Source organism: Pteropus alecto, unplaced genomic scaffold (assembly GCF_000325575.1).
Source record: "Pteropus alecto unplaced genomic scaffold, ASM32557v1 scaffold95, whole genome shotgun sequence".
Taxonomy (NCBI): Eukaryota; Metazoa; Chordata; class Mammalia; order Chiroptera; family Pteropodidae; genus Pteropus; species Pteropus alecto.
In genome coordinates this window covers 3,411,045-3,423,877 of record NW_006441071.1, presented here as the reverse complement: position 1 = coordinate 3,423,877, position 12,833 = coordinate 3,411,045, and the positions used below count along the sequence as shown (strand labels likewise).

The 12,833-nt window shown below is 36.0% G+C and overlaps 1 protein-coding gene across 3 annotated transcripts in view; it reads right to left on the bottom strand.

Annotated features, from left to right (window-relative positions):
• BNC2 (basonuclin 2) overlaps positions 1-12,833 on the bottom strand; it is a 398,693-nt gene that overhangs the window by 385,531 nt on the left and 329 nt on the right. The gene's annotated exons all lie outside the window — the stretch shown is intronic.

Below are 12,833 nucleotides of genomic sequence, written 5' to 3'. Positions count from 1 at the left end.
TCTATGGCCTCCCAAAATTCTTGCCTACGCACACAAAACACGTTACATGTAAGGTAGTAACATGAGGTATCTCCCAAGAAATTTAAAATGAATGAAATGAGACTGCCATCTGCATTAGATCCATAAAAAACCAAACAGATGCAAAGTCACCTTAACAAGTAGCTCCCAGGACAATTGGCTAATATCTGCTTGAGAATATTAACATAACTAGAGAAAAAAGCATTTGTCAATCAGAAAGCAGTAGGGGAAGCAAAAAGAAAAAGAAGAGGGGTAAATTTTGTTGATACTCTTCCACACACAGTCCATGAGACAATACGCTAAAGTGTGCACTGTAAATAACAGAGACCACTGGTAGAGGTTTTCCCATTAGCATGAGGAGACCCTTACACCCTCCACTTCCATCCGTCGCATTCTCTACTGCTCAATTCCCAAACTCATAAAGATAAGCAATATTTGGACAATTTGACTTTCTACCTAAATTTGCCCACAAAAGAGAAAATGTGCTAAGCATGCCAATACAAGTATGAGTGTTCCACCTAATATGGAATGCAGATATATACATGTTTGCATGCCATGCATGCATGTGTGAGTGTACTCTCCACCCCTCCGTCAGTGAACAAGCTGAATGAGCATAAGAATGATCTCTTCCCAAGGTATACTAACAAAATTAGATTTCTAAGCAAATGAAAACCAGAGGCAGACCCTGGACTACAGTTATTCTTTCTAAGATAATGAATATCCTCCTGCCAATGAATTTTGTGCTACTTAATGTTAGGGTTATAGCTTCTACTTCAAGTTTAATATCTACAGCACCTAATAAAGAGTGTCATAGATATCACAGAAACTCAAATGTCTGTTATTATAGTCTAAAATAATTAAAAGTTGTGTCATACTTTGGAGAATGAAGGCAACTGGATCTCCCATGTCTATGCCAAATATATAGTTTGAACATAATAACCTGAAAAATATTTTAAACTAACTTTTTTATTTTTACCAAATCAGTACACTATTGTCTAATGTTGTTTCATGCAAATTTATAGCAAGTTGTTCTGCATACAGTAAGCAAACATTATTTGTTGGCTGTTAACAGATTTATTACCCTGGCATATCTCTATTTCAGAAATACAACTTAACATTAGTATAACATTTAGTGATACACTTATCATTCATTCATGCCATCCATACATATACCTGAAACTACAAAGAACAATATATCAGGGGTTACTTACTGCAGTATGAAAATATAACAGTGTTAAACCATTTCCTTCTGCCCAAAATTTGTCTTCTCCCTTTCCCAGAAGTTGTAAACTATCAGTTTCTCATACTTACTTACTTACTCACACACACACGCACACACACACTTCATTAGATTCAATTATCACTGTACGCTGTACAAAAAAATATCTCAATGACTGGGTGCTGTTCAGGGACACAGTGAAGCTGCAAAGATCAATGAACAAATTTAAGTCCTTTATATGAAAAAATTTCTCAGCAGGACACTGATAGGGTGAAAAATATGGCTCAACACCTGGCAGAATTTCTATGTTTGAAAATATTTACTTTTTAATATCGTTTAAAGTTAATGTACTCTGAAGCAAAATTAATATTTTAGTCTGTCAAAAATCAATTTAAACAAATAAAATGTTTTGTTTCCAATTACCATTTTGAATGAGAGCAAAATCTGAACTAACACATTGTACTTCCAGCAGCATACCTGTTAGCTAAGAACATGTTGATAGAATAAACTTCCCTAATCCACTAGAGAGTGAAATGTGTATTACAGGAAGATTAGATACCAAAGGCCAGAGGACTGAGCGAACTTGCTTTGTATGGTTGTACTGTTCCAGTTAATTACCTCCTTTATGTCCTGAAACCATGAAAGATATCAAGAACCGCACATATGATTTTGTCATTTCTTATACATACATGCAAATGTCAAAAAACATGTTAAAAAGAACAGAAAAGTAGAATTTTTTTGTTGAACAGTAACGAAATGTGCCATTGGCATAATAAAAGTTATATATAATCAAAAATCAAGTCTCCATTAAATATAAATTTTTCAACCATACCAATTTTTATAAATGATTTCAAATTCTATACAGAATTTTCACCAGGAAAAAAGTAAGTCCTCAAAGTATGTCACAAGATAAAATTTAAAATTGGCTAATTACTACTTAAGTATGTAAACACTGACGTGGGGAGAAAAAAAGGCATACTCTCTACATATATATTTGATCAGTTAGCCATGTAATTTACAGTTGATATTAAATGAATAATAAAACTTCTGTCCAAAACAATTGGCAGAAGGCCAAAAATAGACAATGAAGTCAAAACTGGTCCATCAAAATACTAGAAATGCAATTATTTTATTACCGTGAATAAAGAGAAATTAGAACTTTAAGGGAACAATTTTTTTTAATTCAACAACGAATTAAACAACGAAATTTCATGGCTACTTCCAAATTAGGTTACCTTTCATTTGCTCTCAAGTTTCTCTAATTCAACAATGAGGTAATTTTAATTACAAAATTTTCCAGCTAAACTTTAAAACAAGCTCATGTTTCCAAATGTGCCATGCCAGATTTGAACATGGTATTTATTTAAAACTTAACTGGACCAGTTAGTTTGGGATTTAGTTTTAATCACTATTGGTGCTTTTCTAGTTACAAAGAAATGTCTAGAAAGGCAAATTTTCTCAATCATGATTTTTTTTCTTCCTTTTCTTTTGACATATTTATAAAAACAAAATCAATGATTTCTAGGCACTTAACTCCACCCTCCAGGGCAGGAAGTATCTCCCTTATCATACAGAACACCTAGAATGCTTTCAAATGCAATAATAATTAAGAAGCATCAAAGTAAAACCGGGCTGTTTCACAGGAACTAAGAGCCATCATCTTTTGGCTACCAAATGACATATTTCTTGTCCCCTAGAGTATCGCCAAGACTTATTTTACCTAAATAGATGTATTTTTTTAATGTAGCCTTTACTCGTCTGAGAATCAAATAAATGGTTTAAAAGAAAACTGTTAAGGGCAACAATAACAAAAAAGAATAGACAAATGGGACTACTTAAAAATTTCTGTAAAGCAAAGAAAGTGTTCAACTGAGTGAAAAAGCAACCTACTGAATGAGAGAAAATATTTTTGCAAACTGTATTTCTAATAAGGGATTAATATCTAGAATATATATAAATCGACAAGAAAAAACCAAATACTCTGATTTCAAAAAATGGCCAAAATCCCGAACAGACATTTCTCCAAAAATTTATACAAATGGCCAACAAGCTCATCAAAGATGATGTTCAACATCATTAATCACCAGGGAAATACAAATCAAAATCACAATGGGATATCACCTCAGACCCATTAGAAAGGCTACTATTAACAACAACAACAACAAAAGACAAAGAAAATAAGTGTTGCCAAGAATGTGGAGAAATTGGAACCCTTGTGCACTGTTGGTGGAAATGTAAAATGAGGCAGCAGCATTGGAAAATAGTATGGAGGTTCCTCAAAAAATTAGAAACAGAATTACTATTTGATCCAGTAATTCCAGTTCTGGACATATACCCAAGAGAATTGAAATCGGAATCTTGCAGTCATTTGTACAACCATGTTTACTGCAGCATTATTCACAACTGCCAAGAGGTAGATTCAATCTAAATGTCCATCTACAGATAAATGGTGAAGAAAAATGTGGCATATACGTACAAAGAAATATTATTAAGCCTAACAAAAGGAAATCCTCCTGTCACCTGCTACAACATGGATGAACCTTGACATTATGTAAGTGAAAGAAGCCATTTACAGAAGAACAAATACTGATTCCACTTACATCGTCTATTTAAAATAGTTAAACTGTTAGAAAGTAGAATGGTGGTTGCCAGGGCCTGTGGTGAGGGGGAAATGAGAGTTGTTCGATAGGTACGGAATTTCAATTTTGCAAGATGATAAAAGTTCTAGAGATCGGTTGCACAAAAAGACATAGTTAACACTACTGTGCTGTATACTTAAAATGGTTCACTTTTATGTTACATATTTCTTACCACAACAACAAAAAAATAAGTAAACTGCTAAGGAACCTGGAATAGCTAAATAATCTTGAAAAAGAGGGAAAAAAATGGGAAGACATATTTCTCAGTTGCAAATTTAATGTAAAGCAACAGTAATCAAGACAGTGTGGTACCTGCACAAAGACAGACATATAGACCCATGGAACCAAATGAAGAATCCAGAAATAAACCCTAACATCTATGGTCAAATGATTTTTCACAAATGCAATGAGGAAAGAATTGTCTTTTCAACAAATGGTGCTAGGAACTGAATATCCATATTCAAAAGAAAGAAGTTGGACTCCACTTCATGTTATACACAAAAGTTAACCCAAGGGATCAAGAAATTTAAATGTAAGAGCTCAAACTATAAGACTCCTAGAAGAAAATACAAGGATAAATCTCCATTACCTTAGGTTAGACGATGGTTTCTTAGCACACCAAAACCACAAATAACAAAATGGACTTTATTAAAATTTAAAGCTTCCATGCTTCACAGAACACCATTAAAAAAGTAAGACAACCAACAAAATGGGAGAAAATAGCTGTAAATCTTATATCTAATAAAGAACTAGTGTCCTGAACATGTAAAGTGCTCCTACAATTCAACAATGAAAAGACAAATAACCTAAATAAGAAATGTGTAAATGACTTAACAGATTTATCTGTTACAAGAGAAGATATACAAATGGCCAATAAGCACATGAAAATATGCTTAATATCATTAGCCATCAGGGAAATGCAGAGCAAAACTACTTCATATCCACTAGGATGCTTAAAATTAAAAAGTTAACAAGTTTGAGGAGGATGTGGAAACATTAGAAAACTCATTGTTGATGGGAAAGTAAAATGGTACCACGGTCTTGGAAAACAATTTGGCACTTCCTTAAAAGCTTAAAGATACAGTGGTCATATGACTGGGCAATTCCACTCCTAGGCATATTCCCAACATAAATGAGAATGCTTGTACACAAATGTTAACAACAGCATTATTCATAACCAAAAGGTGGAAACCACCCAAATGCCTACCATCGGATGAATGGATAAATAAAAGGTGTGATATCCATACAATAGAATATTATTAAATGTATATTTTAAATGGGTGAATTATATGGCATGTAATTTATATCTCAATATCGCTATTAAAAACAGTAAACTGCTATGACTGTATAGTACTATCACATAAAATATAAAATGTTCCAATTAGAAAAAAAAATTAGAAATAACCATTACAAATGTTGAAATGGAGGCTCTTTAGATGGAATAGAATGAAGTCACCTGTCTCAAAACCCAGTCCCAGCACTGTTCTCACTCTGGAGTGGATAATGGTATAACAGCCTTCCAAGGCATGGTCAGCCAGCTGCACTGAGATACTGACTGGATGAAGAAGAGGTGAAGGTTTCCTACAGAAAGTAGCTACTGCTGTGTATCCCTTTCTCTTTAAATACCACATGGCTCTGGCCTATTTTCTAGGAGGTTTGTTTTTTGTTTATATGTCTGTTTTTGTTGGGGGACAGGGGAAGATGACTACAATTTTAACTCAGAAGTCCCTCTTTCCTCTTCTACTTCACCCAACACAAAACATAATGAATGGAAACACAACTAATAGGAGAAGGGGGGAACATTAACATAATGTTGCTTTGTGTGTGGGAAGACCACCAGATCACTTCAGATGATCAAGGTAGGTTCATCTTAACATAATGTACACAGAACTTCCACCCAATTGCCGAGCCTGGAACGTGGCCCTAAGCTGGCTGGGCCAGCTTACTGAATATACATTACTGAATATACATTTCTCTGGAACGAATATACAATTACTGAATATACATTTCTCTGGAACGAAGCATCATTCCTGGGAAGGAGTATGAAAAGCAGCTCATCTCTTCCGTGATACAAAGACAACTAGACCCATAAATACATCCACAAAACACCACAAAAAGCTTATCAAAGAAAACATCAAATACGCCTATTAAAAAGTTAGCGTTGGCTAAAAAATGTAGAGTCAAGTAAAAAACAGGAATAACTTTGTAAAGATTTAGTAATAAATCATTAATATATTTGCAAAGTTGTTGAGGAACCCCAAAAGAGTTCGGCAAACTGAAAGGAATTATTTTAATTAGAAAGACAAAAATATTTTATCCATTCTTGGTTACAAAGATTTTCCTAGCTAAAAATAAAATAAATGAACTTTTGTGAAAAGAAAGATAATTTACTGATTTCTATTCAAATATTTTGAGAATTCTTAAAAATCAGTTCTATGAATCTCCTAAAATGTTGAAGGACTATTTTCCAATCCAAAAGCTATAAATAAATATGTGTCTTTATTATAATTTGAAAATGTTCCAATGATCTTTTTTTTTCCTTTACACTGAGGTAACGAGGCAAAGGCATCTCTAAAGAATCAAATCATAACACCAGGCTGTGCCAGAGGTAAATCAAAAGAGGAAAACAGTAGCATAGGAAAATTAATAGGCTACATTATTTTTATATAGATTTAAAAACTATATACATCTACAAAAATCTTTTCTAAATATGTAAGAATTAAGATAAATTGCTAATAGATCCATTTATATAATTTGGTCAGTATAAAAAATATTTATAATACACTAAATAGTCACTAGAAATAACTTTTCTCCTCTGAAAGATTAAAAATGAAAATAAGACTTTTCAATGCTGTCAAATGTATTCAGTTTTCCCCTTAAATGAAGTTTAGATGAAAACAATGTGACTGACAAGCTCCACACAGGCAAATCTTGGCAGCCCTCAACTCTGTCTATCTCCTTGGCCTGTTAAGCAAAATTCCTTCACAAACTGTTGGGTCTTTGCAATAACTCCTACAAAGCTCATTACTGCCAGCGCCAGCCTATCCCCCATGTTGTGCATTTATCCCTGGGATGCATATCAACATGTGGCACATGTCCTTGACATGCACAGAAGAGCTGCACCCCAGGACAGCAGCATGCACGACAATAGTGTCGACTCACACTTCTTTATGGTTGCTGGGATGTAACCGAGAAATCTAATAACTGTGACAGTGGGGCCTTTCGGTTTTTCCTTGCCTTTCTAGACAGTGAAGCTGCACAGACACTAATGAAAGGTTAAATGAATAGGAATAGTTGACAAGAGGTACAATAAAGAAGGAGCTTGGTAATCCACAGACACTGAGCAGAGATCCTTGGCTCAAGCAGAGAAAGGACAGCACATCGTCGAATCACAATATTTAAAACAGCTTGCTATACACAGAGGCTTTTGTGTCTGAGTACACGTCTGGCTTTGGACTAAAAAAAAAAAAGATACTGAAAAGGAATTTCAGCATGGGGCACTTTGGCAAATGTAAGGTCATAGTAAGAGAAAAATGTTTTGTGCGGGTTGTTACATCTTTGTACTAAACACAAAAAAGCAGCAACTATGAACTCATGAACCACAAGTTCTAAGCAATACTGTGCATTTTGATAACTATTAAATACTGTATCTAGAAGGCTGGTTTGGTGCAATTCCCACTGTACGATATACATGCACTGACTCATTTAGCAATTCTACATTCTGCCTTCCTTGTGGAAGAATTCCCAATACTCATCTTAGAACTTTACAGTCAAGTTCTAGTCTTTAGTGAACATGATTTGTTACAAATATCACCAAAACTCTCAAGCCATCTTCTTTCTACTCATTGCAAAACTTCCCAGCAGTTTACTGAATTTACCATGCAATGTGTGAAGAACAAGGCAAACTTTTTGTAATTTCAAGTGACTGCAAAAGAGAAACGTCCTCAACTAGAATTCTTAACTATTGAATTTGAGATTTTTTTTGGTGCCCTTCTCAACTATGCCTTAAGGAAAGATTGTATTCCTTGGGGAACTGATTTTAAATTATAACAGCAAGATTATTTCGATTACCAAGGGAAAAAAAAAAAACACCTCCAGAATGTCAAAAGAAAAAAGAAAAAAATATGACATTGTTAGGTACAAATTTTCTTTTTAAAGAAAAAAGTATGGCTCTGCTATGGCCAAACCTTAAAAAATGATGTATCTGTAAAATTGTTACTATGCATATGCATGAGTTAGAATATAGGTTCACAATAAATGGTAAAAGCGTACCGAGAACATGTTTTAAAACAAGGGAGTCTCTTTGAACAGCCAAATTAAATTATAGCTGAACTCTTGAGTGTACTGAGGGTTCTAATAAGCAACAAATAAAGACTTTTATTGGCTAGCAATATAATGAGAACTACTGTGTAAGAGATGAAAAAAAGACAAATCTGGGTAGTTTATCTCACTGGATTATATTATTTACTTAAATAGCAAATAAGTTTGTCCAAAGTAATGTTACTAAAAACTAGTATATAAATATTAAAGAGCAATTATGATCAATGACTCTTTAATATAAATATATCACAAATTTTAGTGGGAAGACTGATAAACAAATGTGAGATTAAACAATAAATATTGAATTTAGTACCACTTAAGTTCTATTTCTTTAAATTTAACATGTTTAGTGATTCTTAATATATCAGCTTTATAAATGGTTTAGTATTTATGCTTATAACATGAGATATTTATTTTAAAAGAGCTTTCTTTCTAGAGTATGGCAGCTGTATGTAGAACTACTTCAAGACCATTACTTACAGAAAGGAGGTTGTCCTTAGTGAATTGAAAGAAGGTACCCACCTCCTCAGTGACTTGGTAGGAACTTACTTTTAAGGGAACTTGGAAGGTTGGCCTCGGAACAAGAGAACTCCTTCAGTTGAGTAAACGACAAACTGGCCTTAAGCAAACCAAATCAGATTTAAAATGTATTTTGTTGCATTTTGCTTGATCTTCAAATTATCTAAAAGGTATAACCCTAGAAATCTTAGCTGACTACTTGACTGTTCTTTTGGAAAGTTCTGTTGCTTCTGTCACAGCTTAAAAAAAAAAAAGAAAAGAACTTACAATAGCCCCTCCAAGCCTAAACACTAAGCCAGTATTCCTTATGTACTCTTTTCCTACAGCATTCTGATTGCCAGGGTGATTTTTTTTTTTAACCTTAAGTATATCTAATAAAATCATGAGGCTCCCTCTAGCTCTTCAGAGAGGAGTTTACTAACCAATGATCCTATGTAATTCCCATCCAACAGAAAAGATTTGAGAAGGCTGCCTCCCTTTCCACAAGCCATGTTTTCAACTGTTTCTTGTAAGGATGAAGATGGTAAATGGGACCATCCACAAAGGAATTCAGAAAAGAATGCTCCTTATATCTCATCAAGTTAAGAATCTATTAATTGCTTCCAACTTAAACTTTATACTAAATTCTATAGTGAAATTTTAACCTATTTAAACTACATATTCATTCCATTAGATTTACTCATCTTGCTAAAATTAATTTTAATCTCAAAAATCAAGTAACAACATATGTTAATATCTACAGAAATTCAAACTTATGATCTAGTCTCAGTTCTAAAATCCTACATTTAAATGCAAATTTGAGGAGAAAAGTTTTATTAACAGTGTATCTGTAGGGTTTATATAAAACAAAAATGCTGATAGTAATTTATAGAACACATTTCCATGCACCACAATATTTATACACAACACTGGTAATGACTTTTTTTATTGTTTAATCTTTTCTGCTATTCAGTATTGGATATTTGGGGATTATAGTTATTCAGAAGACTATAAATAGTATATTTGAAGTATGCCATTGCTACTTAGTCTATCCTACAATAGCCATAAAAGCCACATAGTCTACTGGCAAATCATTTCAAACAAACGAATATGAAAAATGCTAAATCGAACGCCTCATCATAAAGGCCATCTTTCAAATACTTAAGGAATATTTAAAATGGTATGGAACCTTAACAGTAAAATTAAAAATAAAGGAAACCACTAACTTCGAGTCATCACCTATTTTAGACTACCTTAATAGAATATTCTCAGGAACAATAACAAAAAGAATAGCTCCCTCCACTCTCCCAACCTCCTCCCCTTTTTGAGCCAGTGTCCAATTTCTTCTTTTCTGAACAGCTGTATTATCCAACTTAAGTTGCTCTGCTAATTTCAGTCCCACAAGGACTAACTTGGAAAGCAAAAAAATACAAGAAAAGATCAATTTGCTGGGAAAGATCAAATGAGAAAACTGTGGGGACAGCACCAGGTCAGCGTGTGGAGAACTAAGCAGACCTGTTCTTCATTAACTGTGGCTCTCTGGGGATGTCACACACTACCTGTCCATGGGCTTTATTGAACCGCCTAACCCGCCTCTCTGTTCCATTCTTCTGGGCCCAAGTGAATCATATCCTGCTGCTGACAAGTTAGCAGGGGACTGCCGCTGCAACATGAAAGTACTTTTCTTTCTTGTCTAAATCAGGCAGATTTTTGAAAAGACGACACAGCATTGACTCGTGACATGGCAAGATGAAACGAGAGGTCTGGGCCGGTCTTGGAGCTGTACAGATAAAAGTAATCAAATGACACTCCTGGAATGCAAATTGGCATTCTTGACTGCAGCAATTGCACAACCATGAAACATCCCTGACAGCAAGCAAGATTAGGACAAAATGTTATGTAAAGCACTGAACTCAAAAACTCTCACTTGAAAATTCAAACTGTAACACTTACATTTTAATATAGCAATAGTCAGCTCTGCTTTTGTCTGCTTCTTTTTGTAATCACATCCCTGCCTGACAGATATCTCACATTTCAGGAAGAAAAAAAATCAGGTATTGGGAATGTAGAACTGCTATTAATATTTTCTTCATATTTATTTTTTAAAATCACATGAGGTTGGTTCTTTTTCAAAGTTTTACAAGCAAACAACTCCAAACTTAATATTCTAAAGGAAGGAAAAAAAGACAGTTTCAGACTTTTCTCACAAGACACTCAGAGTTTACATTCAGGGTCAGTATTACTTCCCTCAGGTGAAGATACTCCAGTACTTTGGTAAAGTGATTAGCAATCTGGATTTTAAATACTCCACTCTCCAGAACATAAAGAATAGCTACAAACAACTGAGAACTTCATTAAGGCTGAACAGTTTAAATGAAACAGCTACATATATAACGTAAAACACAGACACCCTACAAAGGTTCATAAGGGATTTTTTTGGGTGATTCCAAAGGGTAACGGAAGTTATACTGACTTGTACAAGGTCTCACTACTGTTGAGTACGTCTTCAGATCAGAATACTGAATAAGAGTGCCTGAAATAAATTCCCCCACTTAAAGCACGTATGTGTATGTAGTCTCATCTAAAACAGCAGAATACAAAGTGGTGGGTGACAAATGGGTTTTAACCACTGTTCAAAGTGATTAATGTTTGGGAATGGATGAGTAAACAAATAGTACGTAGACTAAGGAAAAAAGGAAGAAAAATAATACCTACAACCGATTTTTACAGTAGTTCTTGTAGTGTTCTTGTGTAAAATGCCGCTAGAAAACCCTCGAGCGCTAAACAGATATATTTAATATTTTGTTTTCACGCCTCTACTTAAACACAGTTGTAACCATTTCGACTATCCACAAAGTACATAAAAAGAAAAATGGAACAGGTCACTTTCTGCCACTTTAATCCTGGTACACAGGATTATTTTATGATGTCTTTTGTATATCAGTTTTACAATAGCTTGACTCTATGGTAAATGGGAACCACCATAAATCGCACGCTGCTTTCAAAACCACTTTAATTTCTGTCAGCGTTACTGTAACCACAGTCTAGGACGAATGCTATTTGTGTGTGTGTGTGTGTGTGTGTGTGTGTGTCTGTGTGTGTGTGTGTCTGTGTGTGCGCGCGCGCGAGGTGCGTGTGCGCCTGCATTTGACAGTCGCATATCCTACACTCCAGTCGTGACTTTGATCACTGAAACAAGAAATGTCACATTAGAGGGAAGGCAAAAAAAAAAAAAATGCCAACACGCTATCTGCCTTTTCTTACATATTCCGTCTACACGCGAGAAACAATTTATCAGATCCCCAAGTAGGGATAACAGCAGCCGCACTAGAGGGAAGGGAGTGGTCCAGCCCTATTTCTAACAAATCACTTCCCCGAAAGCGGACCCAGCGCTCATCCCGGGGCGAACTGCACGCCGCCTCGCTGCCGGGAAGCCGCGGCGAGCCGAGGGCTGTGTTGGCATCTCGCTCCGCAGCCTTCCCACCTACCTCCTCCACCACTTGCACTTGGAACTTTTCTTTTTTAAACCCCAGCCTCACTTCACAGGAGATTTCGTCTAGTTTTTCTTTCTTTCTTTTTTAATTATTCTGCCCTCCTCCCCCCTCCCCCGGGGCCCCAAATGCCATCCTGCGGTCCATGTGTAAGAAGAATCGGCTCCTTCAGAATTGCACCTCAAAATCTCTCGCTCGCTAAGGTTTCTTTTCCAGCCCCGCGTTCTGCACATTCTTCGTAAAAGCTCCAGGAGCACTTCCTACAATTTCTTCATTTACAAAGGAAGGTTTCCCCAACGTGAGGGAGCAGGAAGGGCAAAGCAAAGGTGCTGGGGACGCGGTGGCCGTGTCCTGCTTCACCGCGCGGTGCACCAGCGCGCCCCGGCGCCCACGCCCAGCAGCCCGTCCCTCACTCGCGGGCAAGTTTTAAAAGTTCTCGTTCTCCAAAAACGCTTTCCTCTCCGCCCCAAGCTCCTTCCAGCGCTGCATTCATCCCCCGCCTTCCCTCCAGCCCGTCCCCAACTCCCTGGAGCCTGGCGCTCACCTTTCCCCGCCAGCCGCGAGAGGGGGCGACGTTCGCGAGCCCCCCTCACACACACCCTCCCACCTGGAACTCTTCTCAGAAACTTGGGCCAAGTTTAGGGGGAA